General features: G+C 44.9%; 45 non-coding genes and 5 pseudogenes across 45 annotated transcripts; all 50 read right to left on the reverse strand.

The window, feature by feature from the left end:
* Nucleotides 1-145: 145 nt before the first annotated feature.
* Nucleotides 146-264, reverse strand: LOC146883041 (5S ribosomal RNA). Its single transcript, XR_014985536.1, has one exon. It is a non-coding gene; the product is annotated as a 5S ribosomal RNA (ribosomal RNA).
* A 215-nt stretch (nt 265-479) lies between these two features.
* On the reverse strand, nt 480-598 carry LOC146883042 (5S ribosomal RNA). The gene has a single exon (XR_014985992.1). It is a non-coding gene; the product is annotated as a 5S ribosomal RNA (ribosomal RNA).
* Nucleotides 599-813: 215 nt separating this feature from the next.
* On the reverse strand, nt 814-932 carry LOC146883043 (5S ribosomal RNA). The gene has a single exon (XR_014985993.1). It is a non-coding gene; the product is annotated as a 5S ribosomal RNA (ribosomal RNA).
* Nucleotides 933-1,148: 216 nt separating this feature from the next.
* On the reverse strand, nt 1,149-1,267 carry LOC146883044 (5S ribosomal RNA). The gene has a single exon (XR_014985883.1). It is a non-coding gene; the product is annotated as a 5S ribosomal RNA (ribosomal RNA).
* A 216-nt stretch (nt 1,268-1,483) lies between these two features.
* Nucleotides 1,484-1,602, reverse strand: LOC146883045 (5S ribosomal RNA). The gene has a single exon (XR_014985625.1). It is a non-coding gene; the product is annotated as a 5S ribosomal RNA (ribosomal RNA).
* A 216-nt stretch (nt 1,603-1,818) lies between these two features.
* On the reverse strand, nt 1,819-1,937 carry LOC146883046 (5S ribosomal RNA). Its single transcript, XR_014985884.1, has one exon. It is a non-coding gene; the product is annotated as a 5S ribosomal RNA (ribosomal RNA).
* Nucleotides 1,938-2,153: 216 nt separating this feature from the next.
* On the reverse strand, nt 2,154-2,272 carry LOC146883047 (5S ribosomal RNA). Its single transcript, XR_014985885.1, has one exon. It is a non-coding gene; the product is annotated as a 5S ribosomal RNA (ribosomal RNA).
* Nucleotides 2,273-2,486: 214 nt separating this feature from the next.
* LOC146883048 (5S ribosomal RNA) lies at nt 2,487-2,605 on the reverse strand. Its single transcript, XR_014985654.1, has one exon. It is a non-coding gene; the product is annotated as a 5S ribosomal RNA (ribosomal RNA).
* A 216-nt stretch (nt 2,606-2,821) lies between these two features.
* Nucleotides 2,822-2,940, reverse strand: LOC146883049 (5S ribosomal RNA). The gene has a single exon (XR_014985841.1). It is a non-coding gene; the product is annotated as a 5S ribosomal RNA (ribosomal RNA).
* A 215-nt stretch (nt 2,941-3,155) lies between these two features.
* On the reverse strand, nt 3,156-3,274 carry LOC146883050 (5S ribosomal RNA). Its single transcript, XR_014985994.1, has one exon. It is a non-coding gene; the product is annotated as a 5S ribosomal RNA (ribosomal RNA).
* Nucleotides 3,275-3,489: 215 nt separating this feature from the next.
* Nucleotides 3,490-3,608, reverse strand: LOC146883051 (5S ribosomal RNA). Its single transcript, XR_014985995.1, has one exon. It is a non-coding gene; the product is annotated as a 5S ribosomal RNA (ribosomal RNA).
* A 215-nt stretch (nt 3,609-3,823) lies between these two features.
* Nucleotides 3,824-3,942, reverse strand: LOC146883052 (5S ribosomal RNA). Its single transcript, XR_014985843.1, has one exon. It is a non-coding gene; the product is annotated as a 5S ribosomal RNA (ribosomal RNA).
* A 215-nt stretch (nt 3,943-4,157) lies between these two features.
* On the reverse strand, nt 4,158-4,276 carry LOC146883053 (5S ribosomal RNA). The gene has a single exon (XR_014985649.1). It is a non-coding gene; the product is annotated as a 5S ribosomal RNA (ribosomal RNA).
* A 215-nt stretch (nt 4,277-4,491) lies between these two features.
* LOC146883054 (5S ribosomal RNA) lies at nt 4,492-4,612 on the reverse strand (annotated as a pseudogene).
* A 215-nt stretch (nt 4,613-4,827) lies between these two features.
* LOC146883055 (5S ribosomal RNA) lies at nt 4,828-4,946 on the reverse strand. The gene has a single exon (XR_014985996.1). It is a non-coding gene; the product is annotated as a 5S ribosomal RNA (ribosomal RNA).
* A 215-nt stretch (nt 4,947-5,161) lies between these two features.
* On the reverse strand, nt 5,162-5,280 carry LOC146883056 (5S ribosomal RNA). The gene has a single exon (XR_014985844.1). It is a non-coding gene; the product is annotated as a 5S ribosomal RNA (ribosomal RNA).
* A 215-nt stretch (nt 5,281-5,495) lies between these two features.
* Nucleotides 5,496-5,614, reverse strand: LOC146883057 (5S ribosomal RNA). The gene has a single exon (XR_014985997.1). It is a non-coding gene; the product is annotated as a 5S ribosomal RNA (ribosomal RNA).
* A 214-nt stretch (nt 5,615-5,828) lies between these two features.
* Nucleotides 5,829-5,947, reverse strand: LOC146883058 (5S ribosomal RNA). The gene has a single exon (XR_014985845.1). It is a non-coding gene; the product is annotated as a 5S ribosomal RNA (ribosomal RNA).
* Nucleotides 5,948-6,162: 215 nt separating this feature from the next.
* LOC146883059 (5S ribosomal RNA) lies at nt 6,163-6,281 on the reverse strand. The gene has a single exon (XR_014985998.1). It is a non-coding gene; the product is annotated as a 5S ribosomal RNA (ribosomal RNA).
* Nucleotides 6,282-6,496: 215 nt separating this feature from the next.
* Nucleotides 6,497-6,615, reverse strand: LOC146883060 (5S ribosomal RNA). The gene has a single exon (XR_014986038.1). It is a non-coding gene; the product is annotated as a 5S ribosomal RNA (ribosomal RNA).
* Nucleotides 6,616-6,830: 215 nt separating this feature from the next.
* Nucleotides 6,831-6,949, reverse strand: LOC146883061 (5S ribosomal RNA). Its single transcript, XR_014985846.1, has one exon. It is a non-coding gene; the product is annotated as a 5S ribosomal RNA (ribosomal RNA).
* A 215-nt stretch (nt 6,950-7,164) lies between these two features.
* On the reverse strand, nt 7,165-7,283 carry LOC146883062 (5S ribosomal RNA). The gene has a single exon (XR_014985860.1). It is a non-coding gene; the product is annotated as a 5S ribosomal RNA (ribosomal RNA).
* A 216-nt stretch (nt 7,284-7,499) lies between these two features.
* Nucleotides 7,500-7,618, reverse strand: LOC146883063 (5S ribosomal RNA). Its single transcript, XR_014985999.1, has one exon. It is a non-coding gene; the product is annotated as a 5S ribosomal RNA (ribosomal RNA).
* Nucleotides 7,619-7,833: 215 nt separating this feature from the next.
* Nucleotides 7,834-7,954, reverse strand: LOC146883064 (5S ribosomal RNA; annotated as a pseudogene).
* A 214-nt stretch (nt 7,955-8,168) lies between these two features.
* LOC146883065 (5S ribosomal RNA) lies at nt 8,169-8,287 on the reverse strand. The gene has a single exon (XR_014985557.1). It is a non-coding gene; the product is annotated as a 5S ribosomal RNA (ribosomal RNA).
* A 215-nt stretch (nt 8,288-8,502) lies between these two features.
* On the reverse strand, nt 8,503-8,621 carry LOC146883066 (5S ribosomal RNA). Its single transcript, XR_014985847.1, has one exon. It is a non-coding gene; the product is annotated as a 5S ribosomal RNA (ribosomal RNA).
* A 215-nt stretch (nt 8,622-8,836) lies between these two features.
* On the reverse strand, nt 8,837-8,955 carry LOC146883067 (5S ribosomal RNA). The gene has a single exon (XR_014986088.1). It is a non-coding gene; the product is annotated as a 5S ribosomal RNA (ribosomal RNA).
* A 215-nt stretch (nt 8,956-9,170) lies between these two features.
* LOC146883068 (5S ribosomal RNA) lies at nt 9,171-9,289 on the reverse strand. Its single transcript, XR_014986039.1, has one exon. It is a non-coding gene; the product is annotated as a 5S ribosomal RNA (ribosomal RNA).
* A 215-nt stretch (nt 9,290-9,504) lies between these two features.
* Nucleotides 9,505-9,623, reverse strand: LOC146883069 (5S ribosomal RNA). Its single transcript, XR_014985848.1, has one exon. It is a non-coding gene; the product is annotated as a 5S ribosomal RNA (ribosomal RNA).
* Nucleotides 9,624-9,838: 215 nt separating this feature from the next.
* Nucleotides 9,839-9,959, reverse strand: LOC146883070 (5S ribosomal RNA; annotated as a pseudogene).
* A 214-nt stretch (nt 9,960-10,173) lies between these two features.
* On the reverse strand, nt 10,174-10,292 carry LOC146883071 (5S ribosomal RNA). Its single transcript, XR_014985558.1, has one exon. It is a non-coding gene; the product is annotated as a 5S ribosomal RNA (ribosomal RNA).
* Nucleotides 10,293-10,506: 214 nt separating this feature from the next.
* Nucleotides 10,507-10,625, reverse strand: LOC146883072 (5S ribosomal RNA). The gene has a single exon (XR_014985511.1). It is a non-coding gene; the product is annotated as a 5S ribosomal RNA (ribosomal RNA).
* Nucleotides 10,626-10,839: 214 nt separating this feature from the next.
* Nucleotides 10,840-10,960, reverse strand: LOC146883073 (5S ribosomal RNA; annotated as a pseudogene).
* A 215-nt stretch (nt 10,961-11,175) lies between these two features.
* LOC146883074 (5S ribosomal RNA) lies at nt 11,176-11,294 on the reverse strand. The gene has a single exon (XR_014986000.1). It is a non-coding gene; the product is annotated as a 5S ribosomal RNA (ribosomal RNA).
* A 215-nt stretch (nt 11,295-11,509) lies between these two features.
* LOC146883075 (5S ribosomal RNA) lies at nt 11,510-11,628 on the reverse strand. Its single transcript, XR_014986001.1, has one exon. It is a non-coding gene; the product is annotated as a 5S ribosomal RNA (ribosomal RNA).
* A 215-nt stretch (nt 11,629-11,843) lies between these two features.
* On the reverse strand, nt 11,844-11,962 carry LOC146883076 (5S ribosomal RNA). Its single transcript, XR_014986002.1, has one exon. It is a non-coding gene; the product is annotated as a 5S ribosomal RNA (ribosomal RNA).
* A 215-nt stretch (nt 11,963-12,177) lies between these two features.
* On the reverse strand, nt 12,178-12,296 carry LOC146883077 (5S ribosomal RNA). Its single transcript, XR_014986003.1, has one exon. It is a non-coding gene; the product is annotated as a 5S ribosomal RNA (ribosomal RNA).
* Nucleotides 12,297-12,511: 215 nt separating this feature from the next.
* LOC146883078 (5S ribosomal RNA) lies at nt 12,512-12,630 on the reverse strand. Its single transcript, XR_014986004.1, has one exon. It is a non-coding gene; the product is annotated as a 5S ribosomal RNA (ribosomal RNA).
* Nucleotides 12,631-12,844: 214 nt separating this feature from the next.
* Nucleotides 12,845-12,963, reverse strand: LOC146883079 (5S ribosomal RNA). The gene has a single exon (XR_014985638.1). It is a non-coding gene; the product is annotated as a 5S ribosomal RNA (ribosomal RNA).
* A 214-nt stretch (nt 12,964-13,177) lies between these two features.
* LOC146883080 (5S ribosomal RNA) lies at nt 13,178-13,296 on the reverse strand. Its single transcript, XR_014986089.1, has one exon. It is a non-coding gene; the product is annotated as a 5S ribosomal RNA (ribosomal RNA).
* A 215-nt stretch (nt 13,297-13,511) lies between these two features.
* Nucleotides 13,512-13,630, reverse strand: LOC146883081 (5S ribosomal RNA). Its single transcript, XR_014986005.1, has one exon. It is a non-coding gene; the product is annotated as a 5S ribosomal RNA (ribosomal RNA).
* A 215-nt stretch (nt 13,631-13,845) lies between these two features.
* Nucleotides 13,846-13,964, reverse strand: LOC146883082 (5S ribosomal RNA). Its single transcript, XR_014986006.1, has one exon. It is a non-coding gene; the product is annotated as a 5S ribosomal RNA (ribosomal RNA).
* Nucleotides 13,965-14,179: 215 nt separating this feature from the next.
* Nucleotides 14,180-14,298, reverse strand: LOC146883083 (5S ribosomal RNA). Its single transcript, XR_014986007.1, has one exon. It is a non-coding gene; the product is annotated as a 5S ribosomal RNA (ribosomal RNA).
* Nucleotides 14,299-14,513: 215 nt separating this feature from the next.
* LOC146883084 (5S ribosomal RNA) lies at nt 14,514-14,632 on the reverse strand. The gene has a single exon (XR_014986008.1). It is a non-coding gene; the product is annotated as a 5S ribosomal RNA (ribosomal RNA).
* A 214-nt stretch (nt 14,633-14,846) lies between these two features.
* On the reverse strand, nt 14,847-14,965 carry LOC146883085 (5S ribosomal RNA). The gene has a single exon (XR_014985639.1). It is a non-coding gene; the product is annotated as a 5S ribosomal RNA (ribosomal RNA).
* Nucleotides 14,966-15,179: 214 nt separating this feature from the next.
* On the reverse strand, nt 15,180-15,298 carry LOC146883086 (5S ribosomal RNA). The gene has a single exon (XR_014986090.1). It is a non-coding gene; the product is annotated as a 5S ribosomal RNA (ribosomal RNA).
* Nucleotides 15,299-15,513: 215 nt separating this feature from the next.
* LOC146883087 (5S ribosomal RNA) lies at nt 15,514-15,632 on the reverse strand. Its single transcript, XR_014985491.1, has one exon. It is a non-coding gene; the product is annotated as a 5S ribosomal RNA (ribosomal RNA).
* A 214-nt stretch (nt 15,633-15,846) lies between these two features.
* On the reverse strand, nt 15,847-15,965 carry LOC146883088 (5S ribosomal RNA). Its single transcript, XR_014985559.1, has one exon. It is a non-coding gene; the product is annotated as a 5S ribosomal RNA (ribosomal RNA).
* A 215-nt stretch (nt 15,966-16,180) lies between these two features.
* Nucleotides 16,181-16,299, reverse strand: LOC146883089 (5S ribosomal RNA). Its single transcript, XR_014985849.1, has one exon. It is a non-coding gene; the product is annotated as a 5S ribosomal RNA (ribosomal RNA).
* Nucleotides 16,300-16,514: 215 nt separating this feature from the next.
* Nucleotides 16,515-16,635, reverse strand: LOC146883090 (5S ribosomal RNA; annotated as a pseudogene).
* Between the last annotated feature and the right edge of the window lie 206 nt (nt 16,636-16,841).

Consider the following 16,841-nt stretch of genomic DNA (forward strand, 5'->3'; position numbering starts at 1 on the left):
GCGGGGCCCGGGGACGTGAAGTGGGTTGTTTGTGTCCGAATAAATTTTGGTAACAGTAGTTTGAGTCATTTAGGTGGTACTATTGGATTTAATTGCAAAAAACGGTGATGAAAATGGCGTAAAAAAAAGAAAAAAACGTAAAAAAGAGGTGCAACACGAGGACTTCCCAGGAGGTCACCCATCCTAGTACTACTCTCGCCCAAGCACGCTTGACTGCGGAGTTCTGATGGGATCCGGTGGATTAGTGCTAGTATGATCGCACCTGTCAAGTATTGCACGATCAATGTATATATAGGTTTCGCATTGGGCCTAAGTTTGAAAACTTGGTGAGGCGCGGGGCCCGGGGACGTGAAGTGGGTTGTTTGTGTCCGAATAAATTTTGGTAACAGTAGTTTGAGTCATTTAGGTGGTACTATTGGATTTAATTGCAAAAAACGGTGATGAAAATGGCGTAAAAAAAAACAAAAAAACGTAAAAAAGAGGTGCAACACGAGGACTTCCCAGGAGGTCACCCATCCTAGTACTACTCTCGCCCAAGCACGCTTGACTGCGGAGTTCTGATGGGATCCGGTGCATTAGTGCTGGTATGATCGCACCTGTCAAGTATTGCACGATCAATGTATATATGGGTTTCGCATTGGGCCTAAGTTTGAAAACTTGGTGAGGCGCGGGGCCCGGGGACGTGAAGTGGGTTGTTTGTGTCCGAATAAATTTTGGTAACAGTAGTTTGAGTCATTTAGGTGGTACTATTGGATTTAATTGCAAAAAACAGTGATGAAAATGGCGTAAAAAAAAAGAAAAAAACGTAAAAAAGAGGTGCAACACGAGGACTTCCCAGGAGGTCACCCATCCTAGTACTACTCTCGCCCAAGCACGCTTGACTGCGGAGTTCTGATGGGATCCGGTGCATTAGTGCTGGTATGATCGCACCTGTCAAGTATTGCACGATCAATGTATATATGGGTTTCGCATTGGGCCTAAGTTTGAAAACTTGGTGAGGCGCGGGGCCCGGGGACGTGAAGTGGGTTGTTTGTGTCCGAATAAATTTTGGTAACAGTAGTTTGAGTCATTTAGGTGGTACTATTGGATTTAATTGCAAAAAACGGTGATGAAAATGGCGTAAAAAAAAAAGAAAAAAACGTAAAAAAGAGGTGCAACACGAGGACTTCCCAGGAGGTCACCCATCCTAGTACTACTCTCGCCCAAGCACGCTTCACTGCGGAGTTCTGATGGGATCCGGTGCATTAGTGCTGGTATGATCGCACCTGTCAAGTATTGCACGATCAATGTATATATGGGTTTCGCATTGGGCCTAAGTTTGAAAACTTGGTGAGGCGCGGGGCCCGGGGACGTGAAGTGGGTTGTTTGTGTCCGAATAAATTTTGGTAACAGTAGTTTGAGTCATTTAGGTGGTACTATTGGATTTAATTGCAAAAAACGGTGATGAAAATGGCGTAAAAAAAAAAGAAAAAAACGTAAAAAAGAGGTGCAACACGAGGACTTCCCAGGAGGTCACCCATCCTAGTACTACTCTCGCCCAAGCAAGCTTAACTGCGGAGTTCTGATGGGATCCGGTGCATTAGTGTTGGTATGATCGCACCTGTCAAGTATTGCACGATCAATGTATATATGGGTTTCGCATTGGGCCTAAGTTTGAAAACTTGGTGAGGCGCGGGGCCCGGGGACGTGAAGTGGGTTGTTTGTGTCCGAATAAATTTTGGTAACAGTAGTTTGAGTCATTTAGGTGGTACTATTGGATTTAATTGCAAAAAACGGTGATGAAAATGGCGTAAAAAAAAAAGAAAAAAACGTAAAAAAGAGGTGCAACACGAGGACTTCCCAGGAGGTCACCCATCCTAGTACTACTCTCGCCCAAGCACGCTTCACTGCGGAGTTCTGATGGGATCCGGTGCATTAGTGCTGGTATGATCGCACCTGTCAAGTATTGCACGATCAATGTATATATGGGTTTCGCATTGGGCCTAAGTTTGAAAACTTGGTGAGGCGCGGGGCCCGGGGACGTGAAGTGGGTTGTTTGTGTCCGAATAAATTTTGGTAACAGTAGTTTGAGTCATTTAGGTGGTACTATTGGATTTAATTGCAAAAAACGGTGATGAAAATGGCGTAAAAAAAAAAGAAAAAAACGTAAAAAAGAGGTGCAACACGAGGACTTCCCAGGAGGTCACCCATCCTAGTACTACTCTCGCCCAAGCACGCTTCACTGCGGAGTTCTGATGGGATCCGGTGCATTAGTGCTGGTATGATCGCACCTGTCAAGTATTGCACGATCAATGTATATATGGGTTTCGCATTGGGCCTAAGTTTGAAAACTTGGTGAGGCGCGGGGCCCGGGGACGTGAAGTGGGTTGTTTGTGTCCGAATAAATTTTGGTAACAGTAGTTTGAGTCATTTAGGTGGTACTATTGGATTTAATTGCAAAAAACGGTGATGAAAATGGCGTAAAAAAAAGAAAAAAACGTAAAAAAGAGGTGCAACACGAGGACTTCCCAGGAGGTCACCCATCCTAGTACTACTATCGCCCAAGCACGCTTGACTGCGGAGTTCTGATGGGATCCGGTGCATTAGTGCTAGTATGATCGCACCTGTCAAGTATTGCACGATCAATGTATATATGGGTTTCGCATTGGGCCTAAGTTTGAAAACTTGGTGAGGCGCGGGGCCCGGGGACGTGAAGTGGGTTGTTTGTGTCCGAATAAATTTTGGTAACAGTAGTTTGAGTCATTTAGGTGGTACTATTGGATTTAATTGCAAAAAACGGTGATGAAAATGGCGTAAAAAAAAAAGAAAAAAACGTAAAAAAGAGGTGCAACACGAGGACTTCCCAGGAGGTCACCCATCCTAGTACTACTCTCGCCCAAGCACGCTTAACTGCGGAGTTCTGATGGGATCCGGTGCATTAGTGCTGGTATGATCGCACCTGTCAAGTATTGCACGATCAATGTATATATGGGTTTCGCATTGGGCCTATGTTTGAAAACTTGGTGAGGCGCGGGGCCCGGGGACGTGAAGTGGGTTGTTTGTGTCCGAATAAATTTTGGTAACAGTAGTTTGAGTCATTTAGGTGGTACTATTGGATTTAATTGCAAAAAACGGTGATGAAAATGGCGTAAAAAAAAAGAAAAATACGTAAAAAAGAGGTGCAACACGAGGACTTCCCAGGAGGTCACCCATCCTAGTACTACTCTCGCCCAAGCACGCTTGACTGCGGAGTTCTGATGGGATCCGGTGCATTAGTGCTGGTATGATCGCACCTGTCAAGTATTGCACGATCAATGTATATATGGGTTTCGCATTGGGCCTAAGTTTGAAAACTTGGTGAGGCGCGGGGCCCGGGGACGTGAAGTGGGTTGTTTGTGTCCGAATAAATTTTGGTAACAGTAGTTTGAGTCATTTAGGTGGTACTATTGGATTTAATTGCAAAAAACGGTGATGAAAATGGCGTAAAAAAAAAGAAAAAAACGTAAAAAAGAGGTGCAACACGAGGACTTCCCAGGAGGTCACCCATCCTAGTACTACTCTCGCCCAAGCACGCTTGACTGCGGAGTTCTGATGGGATCCGGTGCATTAGTGCTGGTATGATCGCACCTGTCAAGTATTGCACGATCAATGTATATATGGGTTTCGCATTGGGCCTAAGTTTGAAAACTTGGTGAGGCGCGGGGCCCGGGGACGTGAAGTGGGTTGTTTGTGTCCGAATAAATTTTGGTAACAGTAGTTTGAGTCATTTAGGTGGTACTATTGGATTTAATTGCAAAAAACGGTGATGAAAATGGCGTAAAAAAAAAGAAAAAAACGTAAAAAAGAGGTGCAACACGAGGACTTCCCAGGAGGTCACCCATCCTAGTACTACTCTCGCCCAAGCACGCTTAACTGCGGAGTTCTGATGGGATCCGGTGCATTAGTGCTGGTATGATCGCACCTGTCAAGTATTGCACGATCAATGTATATATGGGTTTCGCATTGGGCCTAAGTTTGAAAACTTGGTGAGGCGCGGGGCCCGGGGACGTGAAGTGGGTTGTTTGTGTCCGAATAAATTTTGGTAACAGTAGTTTGAGTCATTTAGGTGGTACTATTGGATTTAATTGCAAAAAACGGTGATGAAAATGGCGTAAAAAAAAAGAAAAAAACGTAAAAAAGAGGTGCAACACGAGGACTTCCCAGGAGGTCACCCATCCTAGTACTACTCTCGCCCAAGCACGCTTGACTGCGGAGTTCTGATGGGATACGGTGCATTAGTGCTGGTATGATCGCACCTGTCAAGTATTGCACGATCAATGTATATATGGGTTTCGCATTGGGCCTAAGTTTGAAAACTTGGTGAGGCGCGGGGCCCGGGGACGTGAAGTGGGTTGTTTGTGTCCGAATAAATTTTGGTAACAGTAGTTTGAGTCATTTAGGTGGTACTATTGGATTTAATTGCAAAAAACGGTGATGAAAATGGCGTAAAAAAAAAGAAAAAAACGTAAAAAAGAGGTGCAACACGAGGACTTCCCAGGAGGTCACCCATCCTAGTACTACTCTAGCGCCCAAGCACGCTTAACTGCGGGGTTCTGATGGGATCCGGTGCATTAGTGCTGGTATGATCGCACCTGTCAAGTATTGCACGATCAATGTATATATGGGTTTCGCATTGGGCCTAAGTTTGAAAACTTGGTGAGGCGCGGGGCCCGGGGACGTGAAGTGGGTTGTTTGTGTCCGAATAAATTTTGGTAACAGTAGTTTGAGTCATTTAGGTGGTACTATTGGATTTAATTGCAAAAAACGGTGATGAAAATGGCGTAAAAAAAAAGAAAAAAACGTAAAAAAGAGGTGCAACACGAGGACTTCCCAGGAGGTCACCCATCCTAGTACTACTCTCGCCCAAGCACGCTTGACTGCGGAGTTCTGATGGGATCCGGTGCATTAGTGCTGGTATGATCGCACCTGTCAAGTATTGCACGATCAATGTATATATGGGTTTCGCATTGGGCCTAAGTTTGAAAACTTGGTGAGGCGCGGGGCCCGGGGACGTGAAGTGGGTTGTTTGTGTCCGAATAAATTTTGGTAACAGTAGTTTGAGTCATTTAGGTGGTACTATTGGATTTAATTGCAAAAAACGGTGATGAAAATGGCGTAAAAAAAAAGAAAAAAACGTAAAAAAGAGGTGCAACACGAGGACTTCCCAGGAGGTCACCCATCCTAGTACTACTCTCGCCCAAGCACGCTTAACTGCGGAGTTCTGATGGGATCCGGTGCATTAGTGCTGGTATGATCGCACCTGTCAAGTATTGCACGATCAATGTATATATGGGTTTCGCATTGGGCCTAAGTTTGAAAACTTGGTGAGGCGCGGGGCCCGGGGACGTGAAGTGGGTTGTTTGTGTCCGAATAAATTTTGGTAACAGTAGTTTGAGTCATTTAGGTGGTACTATTGGATTTAATTGCAAAAAACGGTGATGAAAATGGCGTAAAAAAAAAGAAAAAAACGTAAAAAAGAGGTGCAACACGAGGACTTCCCAGGAGGTCACCCATCCTAGTACTACTCTCGCCCAAGCACGCTTGACTGCGGAGTTCTGATGGGATCCGGTGCATTAGTGCTGGTATGATCGCACCTGTCAAGTATTGCACGATCAATGTATATATGGGTTTCGCATTGGGCCTAAGTTTGAAAACTTGGTGAGGCGCGGGGCCCGGGGACGTGAAGTGGGTTGTTTGTGTCCGAATAAATTTTGGTAACAGTAGTTTGAGTCATTTAGGTGGTACTATTGGATTTAATTGCAAAAAACGGTGATGAAAATGGCGTAAAAAAAAGAAAAAAACGTAAAAAAGAGGTGCAACACGAGGACTTCCCAGGAGGTCACCCATCCTAGTACTACTCTCGCCCAAGCACGCTTAACTGCGGAGTTCTGATGGGATCCGGTGCATTAGTGCTGGTATGATCGCACCTGTCAAGTATTGCACGATCAATGTATATATGGGTTTCGCATTGGGCCTAAGTTTGAAAACTTGGTGAGGCGCGGGGCCCGGGGACGTGAAGTGGGTTGTTTGTGTCCGAATAAATTTTGGTAACAGTAGTTTGAGTCATTTAGGTGGTACTATTGGATTTAATTGCAAAAAACAGTGATGAAAATGGCGTAAAAAAAAAGAAAAAAACGTAAAAAAGAGGTGCAACACGAGGACTTCCCAGGAGGTCACCCATCCTAGTACTACTCTCGCCCAAGCACGCTTGACTGCGGAGTTCTGATGGGATCCGGTGCATTAGTGCTGGTATGATCGCACCTGTCAAGTATTGCACGATCAATGTATATATGGGTTTCGCATTGGGCCTAAGTTTGAAAACTTGGTGAGGCGCGGGGCCCGGGGACGTGAAGTGGGTTGTTTGTGTCCGAATAAATTTTGGTAACAGTAGTTTGAGTCATTTAGGTGGTACTATTGGATTTAATTGCAAAAAACGGTGATGAAAATGGCGTAAAAAAAAAGAAAAAAACGTAAAAAAGAGGTGCAACACGAGGACTTCCCAGGAGGTCACCCATCCTAGTACTACTCTCGCCCAAGCACGCTTAACTGCAGAGTTCTGATGGGATCCGGTGCATTAGTGCTGGTATGATCGCACCTGTCAAGTATTGCACGATCAATGTATATATGGGTTTCGCATTGGGCCTAAGTTTGAAAACTTGGTGAGGCGCGGGGCCCGGGGACGTGAAGTGGGTTGTTTGTGTCCGAATAAATTTTGGTAACAGTAGTTTGAGTCATTTAGGTGGTACTATTGGATTTAATTGCAAAAAACGGTGATGAAAATGGCGTAAAAAAAAAGAAAAAAACGTAAAAAAGAGGTGCAACACGAGGACTTCCCAGGAGGTCACCCATCCTAGTACTACTCTCGCCCAAGCACGCTTAACTGCGGAGTTCTGATGGGATCCGGTGCATTAGTGCTGGTATGATCGCACCTGTCAAGTATTGCACGATCAATGTATATATGGGTTTCGCATTGGGCCTAAGTTTGAAAACTTGGTGAGGCGCGGGGCCCGGGGACGTGAAGTGGGTTGTTTGTGTCCGAATAAATTTTGGTAACAGTAGTTTGAGTCATTTAGGTGGTACTATTGGATTTAATTGCAAAAAACGGTGATGAAAATGGCGTAAAAAAAAAGAAAAAAACGTAAAAAAGAGGTGCAACACGAGGACTTCCCAGGAGGTCACCCATCCTAGTACTACTCTCGCCCAAGCACGTTTAACTGCGGAGTTCTGATGGGATCCGGTGCATTAGTGCTGGTATGATCGCACCTGTCAAGTATTGCACGATCAATGTATATATGGGTTTCGCATTGGGCCTAAGTTTGAAAACTTGGTGAGGCGCGGGGCCCGGGGACGTGAAGTGGGTTGTTTGTGTCCGAATAAATTTTGGTAACAGTAGTTTGAGTCATTTAGGTGGTACTATTGGATTTAATTGCAAAAAACGGTGATGAAAATGGCGTAAAAAAAAAAGAAAAAAACGTAAAAAAGAGGTGCAACACGAGGACTTCCCAGGAGGTCACCCATCCTAGTACTACTCTCGCCCAAGCACGCTTGACTGCGGAGTTCTGATGGGATCCGGTGCATTAGTGCTGGTATGATCGCACCTGTCAAGTATTGCACGATCAATGTATATATGGGTTTCGCATTGGGCCTAAGTTTGAAAACTTGGTGAGGCGCGGGGCCCGGGGACGTGAAGTGGGTTGTTTGTGTCCGAATAAATTTTGGTAACAGTAGTTTGAGTCATTTAGGTGGTACTATTGGATTTAATTGCAAAAAACGGTGATGAAAATGGCGTAAAAAAAAAGAAAAAAACGTAAAAAAGAGGTGCAACACGAGGACTTCCCAGGAGGTCACCCATCCTAGTACTACTCTAGCGCCCAAGCACGCTTAACTGCGGGGTTCTGATGGGATCCGGTGCATTAGTGCTGGTATGATCGCACCTGTCAAGTATTGCACGATCAATGTATATATGGGTTTCGCATTGGGCCTAAGTTTGAAAACTTGGTGAGGCGCGGGGCCCGGGGACGTGAAGTGGGTTGTTTGTGTCCGAATAAATTTTGGTAACAGTAGTTTGAGTCATTTAGGTGGTACTATTGGATTTAATTGCAAAAAACGGTGATGAAAATGGCGTAAAAAAAAGAAAAAAACGTAAAAAAGAGGTGCAACACGAGGACTTCCCAGGAGGTCACCCATCCTAGTACTACTCTCGCCCAAGCACGCTTGACTGCGGAGTTCTGATGGGATCCGGTGCATTAATGCTAGTATGATCGCACCTGTCAAGTATTGCACGATCAATGTATATATGGGTTTCGCATTGGGCCTAAGTTTGAAAACTTGGTGAGGCGCGGGGCCCGGGGACGTGAAGTGGGTTGTTTGTGTCCGAATAAATTTTGGTAACAGTAGTTTGAGTCATTTAGGTGGTACTATTGGATTTAATTGCAAAAAACGGTGATGAAAATGGCGTAAAAAAAAAGAAAAAAACGTAAAAAAGAGGTGCAACACGAGGACTTCCCAGGAGGTCACCCATCCTAGTACTACTCTCGCCCAAGCACGCTTAACTGCGGAGTTCTGATGGGATCCGGTGCATTAGTGCTGGTATGATCGCACCTGTCAAGTATTGCACGATCAATGTATATATGGGTTTCGCATTGGGCCTAAGTTTGAAAACTTGGTGAGGCGCGGGGCCCGGGGACGTGAAGTGGGTTGTTTGTGTCCGAATAAATTTTGGTAACAGTAGTTTGAGTCATTTAGGTGGTACTATTGGATTTAATTGCAAAAAACAGTGATGAAAATGGCGTAAAAAAAAAGAAAAAAACGTAAAAAAGAGGTGCAACACGAGGACTTCCCAGGAGGTCACCCATCCTACTACTACTCTCGCCCAAGCACGCTTGACTGCGGAGTTCTGATGGGATCCGGTGCATTAGTGCTGGTATGATCGCACCTGTCAAGTATTGCACGATCAATGTATATATGGGTTTCGCATTGGGCCTAAGTTTGAAAACTTGGTGAGGCGCGGGGCCCGGGGACGTGAAGTGGGTTGTTTGTGTCCGAATAAATTTTGGTAACAGTAGTTTGAGTCATTTAGGTGGTACTATTGGATTTAATTGCAAAAAACGGTGATGAAAATGGCGTAAAAAAAAAGAAAAAAACGTAAAAAAGAGGTGCAACACGAGGACTTCCCAGGAGGTCACCCATCCTAGTACTACTCTCGCCCAAGCACGCTTAACTGCAGAGTTCTGATGGGATCCGGTGCATTAGTGCTGGTATGATCGCACCTGTCAAGTATTGCACGATCAATGTATATATGGGTTTCGCATTGGGCCTAAGTTTGAAAACTTGGTGAGGCGCGGGGCCCGGGGACGTGAAGTGGGTTGTTTGTGTCCGAATAAATTTTGGTAACAGTAGTTTGAGTCATTTAGGTGGTACTATTGGATTTAATTGCAAAAAACGGTGATGAAAATGGCGTAAAAAAAAAGAAAAAAACGTAAAAAAGAGGTGCAACACGAGGACTTCCCAGGAGGTCACCCATCCTAGTACTACTCTCGCCCAAGCACGCTTAACTGCGGAGTTCTGATGGGATCCGGTGCATTAGTGCTGGTATGATCGCACCTGTCAAGTATTGCACGATCAATGTATATATGGGTTTCGCATTGGGCCTAAGTTTGAAAACTTGGTGAGGCGCGGGGCCCGGGGACGTGAAGTGGGTTGTTTGTGTCCGAATAAATTTTGGTAACAGTAGTTTGAGTCATTTAGGTGGTACTATTGGATTTAATTGCAAAAAACGGTGATGAAAATGGCGTAAAAAAAAAGAAAAAAACGTAAAAAAGAGGTGCAACACGAGGACTTCCCAGGAGGTCACCCATCCTAGTACTACTCTAGCGCCCAAGCACGCTTAACTGCGGGGTTCTGATGGGATCCGGTGCATTAGTGCTGGTATGATCGCACCTGTCAAGTATTGCACGATCAATGTATATATGGGTTTCGCATTGGGCCTAAGTTTGAAAACTTGGTGAGGCGCGGGGCCCGGGGACGTGAAGTGGGTTGTTTGTGTCCGAATAAATTTTGGTAACAGTAGTTTGAGTCATTTAGGTGGTACTATTGGATTTAATTGCAAAAAACGGTGATGAAAATGGCGTAAAAAAAAGAAAAAAACGTAAAAAAGAGGTGCAACACGAGGACTTCCCAGGAGGTCACCCATCCTAGTACTACTCTCGCCCAAGCACGCTTGACTGCGGAGTTCTGATGGGATCCGGTGCATTAATGCTAGTATGATCGCACCTGTCAAGTATTGCACGATCAATGTATATATGGGTTTCGCATTGGGCCTAAGTTTGAAAACTTGGTGAGGCGCGGGGCCCGGGGACATGAAGTGGGTTGTTTGTGTCCGAATAAATTTTGGTAACAGTAGTTTGAGTCATTTAGGTGGTACTATTGGATTTAATTGCAAAAAACGGTGATGAAAATGGCGTAAAAAAAAGAAAAAAACGTAAAAAAGAGGTGCAACATGAGGACTTCCCAGGAGGTCACCCATCCTAGTACTACTCTCGCCCAAGCACGCTTAACTGCGGAGTTCTGATGGGATCCGGTGCATTAGTGCTGGTATGATCGCACCTGTCATGTATTGCACGATCAATGTATATATGGGTTTCGCATTGGGCCTAAGTTTGAAAACTTGGTGAGGCGCGGGGCCCGGGGACGTGAAGTGGGTTGTTTGTGTCCGAATAAATTTTGGTAACAGTAGTTTGAGTCATTTAGGTGGTACTATTGGATTTAATTGCAAAAAACGGTGATGAAAATGGCGTAAAAAAAAGAAAAAAACGTAAAAAAGAGGTGCAACACGAGGACTTCCCAGGAGGTCACCCATCCTAGTACTACTCTAGCGCCCAAGCACGCTTAACTGCGGGGTTCTGATGGGATCCGGTGCATTAGTGCTGGTATGATCGCACCTGTCAAGTATTGCACGATCAATGTATATATGGGTTTCGCATTGGGCCTAAGTTTGAAAACTTGGTGAGGCGCGGGGCCCGGGGACGTGAAGTGGGTTGTTTGTGTCCGAATAAATTTTGGTAACAGTAGTTTGAGTCATTTAGGTGGTACTATTGGATTTAATTGCAAAAAACGGTGATGAAAATGGCGTAAAAAAAAAGAAAAAAACGTAAAAAAGAGGTGCAACACGAGGACTTCCCAGGAGGTCACCCATCCTAGTACTACTCTCGCCCAAGCACGCTTGACTGCGGAGTTCTGATGGGATCCGGTGCATTAGTGCTGGTATGATCGCACCTGTCAAGTATTGCACGATCAATGTATATATGGGTTTCGCATTGGGCCTAAGTTTGAAAACTTGGTGAGGCGCGGGGCCCGGGGACGTGAAGTGGGTTGTTTGTGTCCGAATAAATTTTGGTAACAGTAGTTTGAGTCATTTAGGTGGTACTATTGGATTTAATTGCAAAAAACGGTGATGAAAATGGCGTAAAAAAAAAGAAAAAAACGTAAAAAAGAGGTGCAACACGAGGACTTCCCAGGAGGTCACCCATCCTAGTACTACTCTCGCCCAAGCACGCTTGACTGCGGAGTTCTGATGGGATCCGGTGCATTAGTGCTGGTATGATCGCACCTGTCAAGTATTGCACGATCAATGTATATATGGGTTTCGCATTGGGCCTAAGTTTGAAAACTTGGTGAGGCGCGGGGCCCGGGGACGTGAAGTGGGTTGTTTGTGTCCGAATAAATTTTGGTAACAGTAGTTTGAGTCATTTAGGCGGTACTATTGGATTTAATTGCAAAAAACGGTGATGAAAATGGCGTAAAAAAAAAGAAAAAAACGTAAAAAAGAGGTGCAACACGAGGACTTCCCAGGAGGTCACCCATCCTAGTACTACTCTCGCCCAAGCACGCTTGACTGCGGAGTTCTGATGGGATCCGGTGCATTAGTGCTGGTATGATCGCACCTGTCAAGTATTGCACGATCAATGTATATATGGGTTTCGCATTGGGCCTAAGTTTGAAAACTTGGTGAGGCGCGGGGCCCGGGGACGTGAAGTGGGTTGTTTGTGTCCGAATAAATTTTGGTAACAGTAGTTTGAGTCATTTAGGTGGTACTATTGGATTTAATTGCAAAAAACGGTGATGAAAATGGCGTAAAAAAAAAGAAAAAAACGTAAAAAAGAGGTGCAACACGAGGACTTCCCAGGAGGTCACCCATCCTAGTACTACTCTCGCCCAAGCACGCTTGACTGCGGAGTTCTGATGGGATCCGGTGCATTAGTGCTGGTATGATCGCACCTGTCAAGTATTGCACGATCAATGTATATATGGGTTTCGCATTGGGCCTAAGTTTGAAAACTTGGTGAGGCGCGGGGCCCGGGGACGTGAAGTGGGTTGTTTGTGTCCGAATAAATTTTGGTAACAGTAGTTTGAGTCATTTAGGTGGTACTATTGGATTTAATTGCAAAAAATGGTGATGAAAATGGCGTAAAAAAAAAGAAAAAAACGTAAAAAAGAGGTGCAACACGAGGACTTCCCAGGAGGTCACCCATCCTAGTACTACTCTCGCCCAAGCACGCTTGACTGCGGAGTTCTGATGGGATCCGGTGCATTAGTGCTGGTATGATCGCACCTGTCAAGTATTGCACGATCAATGTATATATGGGTTTCGCATTGGGCCTAAGTTTGAAAACTTGGTGAGGCGCGGGGCCCGGGGACGTGAAGTGGGTTGTTTGTGTCCAAATAAATTTTGGTAACAGTAGTTTGAGTCATTTAGGTGGTACTATTGGATTTAATTGCAAAAAACGGTGATGAAAATGACGTAAAAAAAAGAAAAAAACGTAAAAAAGAGGTGCAACACGAGTACTTACCAGGAGGTCACCCATCCTAGTACTACTCTCGCCCAAGCACGCTTGACTACGGAGTTCTGATGGGATCCGGTGCATTAGTGCTGGTATGATCGCACCTGTCAAGTATTGCACGATCAATGTATATATGGGTTTCGCATTGGGCCTGAGTTTGAAAACTTGGTGAGGCGCGGGGCCCGGGGACGTGAAGTGGGTTGTTTGTGTCCGAATAAATTTTGGTAACAGTAGTTTGAGTCATTTAGGTGGTACTATTGGATTTAATTGCAAAAAACGGTGATGAAAATGGCGTAAAAAAAAGGAAAAAACGTAAAAAAGAGGTGCAACACGAGGACTTCCCAGGAGGTCACCCATCCTACTACTACTCTCGCCCAAGCACGCTTGACTGCGGAGTTCTGATGGGATCCGGTGCATTAGTGCTGGTATGATCGCACCTGTCAAGTATTGCACGATCAATGTATATATGGGTTTCGCATTGGGCCTAAGTTTGAAAACTTGGTGAGGCGCGGGGCCCGGGGACGTGAAGTGGGTTGTTTGTGTCCGAATAAATTTTGGTAACAGTAGTTTGAGTCATTTAGGTGGTACTATTGGATTTAATTGCAAAAAACGGTGATGAAAATGGCGTAAAAAAAAAGAAAAAAACGTAAAAAAGAGGTGCAACACGAGGACTTCCCAGGAGGTCACCCATCCTAGTACTACTCTCGCCCAAGCACGCTTGACTGCGGAGTTCTGATGGGATCCGGTGCATTAGTGCTGGTATGATCGCACCTGTCAAGTATTGCACGATCAATGTATATATGGGTTTCGCATTGGGCCTAAGTTTGAAAACTTGGTGAGGCGCGGGGCCCGGGGACGTGAAGTGGGTTGTTTGTGTCCGAATAAATTTTGGTAACAGTAGTTTGAGTCATTTAGGCGGTACTATTGGATTTAATTGCAAAAAACGGTGATGAAAATGGCGTAAAAAAAAAGAAAAAAACGTAAAAAAGAGGTGCAACACGAGGACTTCCCAGGAGGTCACCCATCCTAGTACTACTCTCGCCCAAGCACGCTTGACTGCGGAGTTCTGATGGGATCCGGTGCATTAGTGCTGGTATGATCGCACCTGTCAAGTATTGCACGATCAATGTATATATGGGTTTCACATTGGGCCTAAGTTTGAAAACTTGGTGAGGCGCGGGGCCCGGGGACGTGAAGTGGGTTGTTTGTGTCCGAATAAATTTTGGTAACAGTAGTTTGAGTCATTTAGGTGGTACTATTGGATTTAATTGCAAAAAACGGTGATGAAAATGGCGTAAAAAAAAAGAAAAAAACGTAAAAAAGAGGTGCAACACGAGGACTTCCCAGGAGGTCACCCATCCTAGTACTACTCTCGCCCAAGCACGCTTGACTGCGGAGTTCTGATGGGATCCGGTGCATTAGTGCTGGTATGATCGCACCTGTCAAGTATTGCACGATCAATGTATATATGGGTTTCGCATTGGGCCTAAGTTTGAAAACTTGGTGAGGCGCGGGGCCCGGGGACGTGAAGTGGGTTGTTTGTGTCCGAATAAATTTTGGTAACAGTAGTTTGAGTCATTTAGGTGGTACTATTGGATTTAATTGCAAAAAATGGTGATGAAAATGGCGTAAAAAAAAAGAAAAAAACGTAAAAAAGAGGTGCAACACGAGGACTTCCCAGGAGGTCACCCATCCTAGTACTACTCTCGCCCAAGCACGCTTGACTGCGGAGTTCTGATGGGATCCGGTGCATTAGTGCTGGTATGATCGCACCTGTCAAGTATTGCACGATCAATGTATATATGGGTTTCGCATTGGGCCTAAGTTTGAAAACTTGGTGAGGCGCGGGGCCCGGGGACGTGAAGTGGGTTGTTTGTGTCCAAATAAATTTTGGTAACAGTAGTTTGAGTCATTTAGGTGGTACTATTGGATTTAATTGCAAAAAACGGTGATGAAAATGACGTAAAAAAAAGAAAAAAACGTAAAAAAGAGGTGCAACACGAGTACTTACCAGGAGGTCACCCATCCTAGTACTACTCTCGCCCAAGCACGCTTGACTACGGAGTTCTGATGGGATCCGGTGCATTAGTGCTGGTATGATCGCACCTGTCAAGTATTGCACGATCAATGTATATATGGGTTTCGCATTGGGCCTGAGTTTGAAAACTTGGTGAGGCGCGGGGCCCGGGGACGTGAAGTGGGTTGTTTGTGTCCGAATAAATTTTGGTAACAGTAGTTTGAGTCATTTAGGTGGTACTATTGGATTTAATTGCAAAAAACGGTGATGAAAATGGCGTAAAAAAAAGGAAAAAACGTAAAAAAGAGGTGCAACACGAGGACTTCCCAGGAGGTCACCCATCCTACTACTACTCTCGCCCAAGCACGCTTGACTGCGGAGTTCTGATGGGATCCGGTGCATTAGTGCTGGTATGATCGCACCTGTCAAGTATTGCACGATCAATGTATATATGGGTTTCGCATTGGGCCTAAGTTTGAAAACTTGGTGAGGCGCGGGGCCCGGGGACGTGAAGTGGGTTGTTTGTGTCCGAATAAATTTTGGTAACAGTAGTTTGAGTCATTTAGGTGGTACTATTGGATTTAATTGCAAAAAACGGTGATGAAAATGGCGTAAAAAAAAAGAAAAAAACGTAAAAAAGAGGTGCAACACGAGGACTTCCCAGGAGGTCACCCATCCTAGTACTACTCTCGCCCAAGCACGCTTAACTGCGGGGTTCTGATGGGATCCGGTGCATTAGTGCTGGTATGATCGCACCTGTCAAGTATTGCACGATCAATGTATATATGGGTTTCGCATTGGGCCTAAGTTTGAAAACTTGGTGAGGCGCGGGGCCCGGGGACGTGAAGTGGGTTGTTTGTGTCCGAATAAATTTTGGTAACAGTAGTTTGAGTCATTTAGGTGGTACTATTGGATTTAATTGCAAAAAACGGTGATGAAAATGGCGTAAAAAAAAGAAAAAAACGTAAAAAAGAGGTGCAACACGAGGACTTCCCAGGAGGTCACCCATCCTAGTACTACTCTCGCCCAAGCACGCTTGACTGCGGAGTTCTGATGGGATCCGGTGCATTAATGCTAGTATGATCGCACCTGTCAAGTATTGCACGATCAATGTATATATGGGTTTCGCATTGGGCCTAAGTTTGAAAACTTGGTGAGGCGCGGGGCCCGGGGACGTGAAGTGGGTTGTTTGTGTCCGAATAAATTTTGGTAACAGTAGTTTGAGTCATTTAGGTGGTACTATTGGATTTAATTGCAAAAAACGGTGATGAAAATGGCGTAAAAAAAAAGAAAAAAACGTAAAAAAGAGGTGCAACACGAGGACTTCCCAGGAGGTCACCCATCCTAGTACTACTCTCGCCCAAGCACGCTTAACTGCGGAGTTCTGATGGGATCCGGTGCATTAGTGCTGGTATGATCGCACCTGTCAAGTATTGCACGATCAATGTATATATGGGTTTCGCATTGGGCCTAAGTTTGAAAACTTGGTGAGGCGCGGGGCCCGGGGACGTGAAGTGGGTTGTTTGTGTCCGAATAAATTTTGGTAACAGTAGTTTGAGTCATTTAGGTGGTACTATTGGATTTAATTGCAAAAAACAGTGATGAAAATGGCGTAAAAAAAAAGAAAAAAACGTAAAAAAGAGGTGCAACACGAGGACTTCCCAGGAGGTCACCCATCCTAGTACTACTCTAGCGCCCAAGCACGCTTAACTGCGGGGTTCTGATGGGATCCGGTGCATTAGTGCTGGTATGATCGCACCTGTCAAGTATTGCACGATCAATGTATATATGGGTTTCGCATTGGGCCTAAGTTTGAAAACTTGGTGAGGCGCGGGGCCCGGGGACGTGAAGTGGGTTGTTTGTGTCCAAATAAATTTTGGTAACAGTAGTTTGAGTCATTTAGGTGGTACTATTGGATTTAATTGCAAAAAACGGTGATGAAAATGACGTAAAAAAAAGAAAAAAAC

The sequence above is a fragment of the Vigna unguiculata genome, chromosome 10 (assembly GCF_037176805.1).
Source record: "Vigna unguiculata cultivar grain cowpea cultivar isolate G323 ecotype 2 chromosome 10, ASM3717680v1, whole genome shotgun sequence".
In the NCBI taxonomy this organism is placed as follows: domain Eukaryota; kingdom Viridiplantae; phylum Streptophyta; class Magnoliopsida; order Fabales; family Fabaceae; genus Vigna; species Vigna unguiculata.